The following is a 2331-nucleotide window of genomic DNA, read 5'->3' on the forward strand; positions in this document are numbered from 1 at the left end:
ACCCGGCAGCGGAACCGCATACAATTCGGGCCCTCGTAAGAGTGTTCGTCGGGGTAACCCAAAATGACCTGGAGACGCCGTCGGGAGATCCGGGAAGAGTTTTCTTTTCTGTATAAGCGTTCGAGTTCCCTGGAAACCTCTAGCAGGGAGATAGGGTTTGGAACGCGAAGAGCACCGCAGTTGTGGCGGTGTCCGGATCTTCCCCTCGGACCTTGAAAATCCAGGAGAGGGCCACGTGGAGGTGTCGCGCCGGTTCGTACCCATATCCGCAGCAGGTCTCCAAGGTAAAGAGCCTCTAGTCGATAGAATAATGTAGGTAAGGGAAGTCGGCAAATTGGATCCGTAACTTCGGAATAAGGATTGGCTCTGAGGAGCGGGGCGTGTCGGGCTTGGTCGGGAAGCGGGTCTGGCTGACGTGCCGGGCCTGGGCGAGGTGAACGGTCGGCGTTCTCGCGCCGGTCCCGGGATCCGAGCTCGGTCCCGTTCCTTGGCCTCCCGCGGATCTTCCTTGCTGCGAGGCTTCCGTGGCGGCGCAAGCCGTCGTTGTCGTCCTCTTCGGCCGCCATTCAACGCTCAGCTCAGAACTGGCACAGACTAGGTGATCCGACTGTCTAATTAAAACAAAGCATTGTGATGGCCCTCGCGGGTGTTGACGCAATGTGATTTCTGCCCAGTGCTCTGAATGTCAACGTGAAGAAATTCAAGCAAGCGCGGGTAAACGGCGGGAGTAACTATGACTCTCTTAAGGACGTCCGGGTGACGCTCATTACTGATCTTGTGTCGGTGCTGGATTAAGGTCCGGCCCACACGGGTGATGTTCTGGGTTGATCCTGGGGTCTGAGAGTCATGGTTGGCTATGGCTCTCTTAACTACAACTTTCACTGCTTTGAGGGAACGGAGCGGGCGGATCAATGATCCGCCTTGCTTCGTCCCCTTTTTTGTCAAGAGTTTTTAATTTTTTATGAATGCTTTTACATAACTTCCTAAAGCAACACGCCGCAAAGCAACACGCCGTGAAAGCAACACGCCGTGAAAGCAACACGCCGCGTAAAGCAACACGCCGCTAGCAACAATGCGGCCTACCTTGCGGAACATGCACGCAAGTGATCCTGTACTCCATCACAGGACAATGTGGCTCATAAAACTCTGACAAAAGGCCGGAGTCAGCTCCGAGAGTAGTGGGTGTGGTTAATGAGGGCTATAGTAGGGACGTGATGCGAAGCGCTTTGCGATACTAGTCCTCTTGTTAGGACCATCAGCCTCTCACGTTCAAGTTGTGCATCTACCTCCTCGTGGTACTCCTGGTAACGTCGCCTATTTTGAATAGCGAGTGGCTGTAGGCGACGGCTAAGTGATGTCACAGCGAAGTGCTCCCCAAAGGACCCCACAAGGGCCCATGTGCCGATTCCATGGTGAGTTGTGGGGACAAGAAAGGAACGGCTTCGGGGGACTCTCGGTTGTCAATCCGATTGCTCCCCCAACATGCAGTAAATATGGTAATGGATAATGAAAGAATGATTACACGCTCGGGTTCTCGGATGGCCCGAGCACTGCATGTTCGACGCGTGAATGATGATGCGACTTGTTGCGAAGCGCCATCAGACGAGCGTCAGGTTCCTCCCTCGCAGAATCGCGACGATGCCACTGCCGAACAGCAGGCAAGTGAACCGCCCGTTGCATGCGATCTCTGCGGCAGGGACTTCAGGAACAGGCAAGGCCTTGGTGTGCACACTCGTATTGCGCACCCCGTGGAAGCCAACAACGCGGTCGTTGTGGAACGCGTCAGGGCCAGATGGTCGGAGGAGGAGGTACGTCTCATGGCAAGAGCTGAGGCTACAGCCACCTCAGCGGGGATTCTCTTTATAAACCAATATCTCCATGAGAAGTTCCCCAATAGAACCTTGGAAGCCATCAAGGGTAAGCGTCGACAAGAGGCTTACCGCGAGTTGGTCCAAGCGTTTTGCCAAGAGGTCACATCGAACACCGATGATGTTGACGATGCTGGCAACACGGGCGGTGCGACGATGATAGGAGTCGCCCGCCCGTCCATTGAGACGGCCTATGATGAGCCGCAGCCTGCACCCCAGTCGGTCACTGAGACCTCTGGGAGGCTCCGAGGCGTAGTGGAGGAGCTCCGTGAACTTGTGGGGCGCCTTCGGAGCTATGAGGCTGAGTCTCTGGCGAACATCGCAGAAGACTTTCTGGCTGGGAGAATCGACGTTCATGCCATTGAGAGATGGCTGGGCAAGATTTTTCCTAAGCCGACGGCTGCCCCTCCTAGACGCGCAGAAGCACGACAGCGAAATCCTCCCAAAGCGAACAACTTGAGGA

Source organism: Polyergus mexicanus, unplaced genomic scaffold, assembly GCF_030449975.1.
Source record: "Polyergus mexicanus isolate NDT 795.1 unplaced genomic scaffold, iyPolMexi1.0 SCAF_181, whole genome shotgun sequence".
Classification (NCBI taxonomy): Eukaryota; Metazoa; Arthropoda; class Insecta; order Hymenoptera; family Formicidae; genus Polyergus; species Polyergus mexicanus.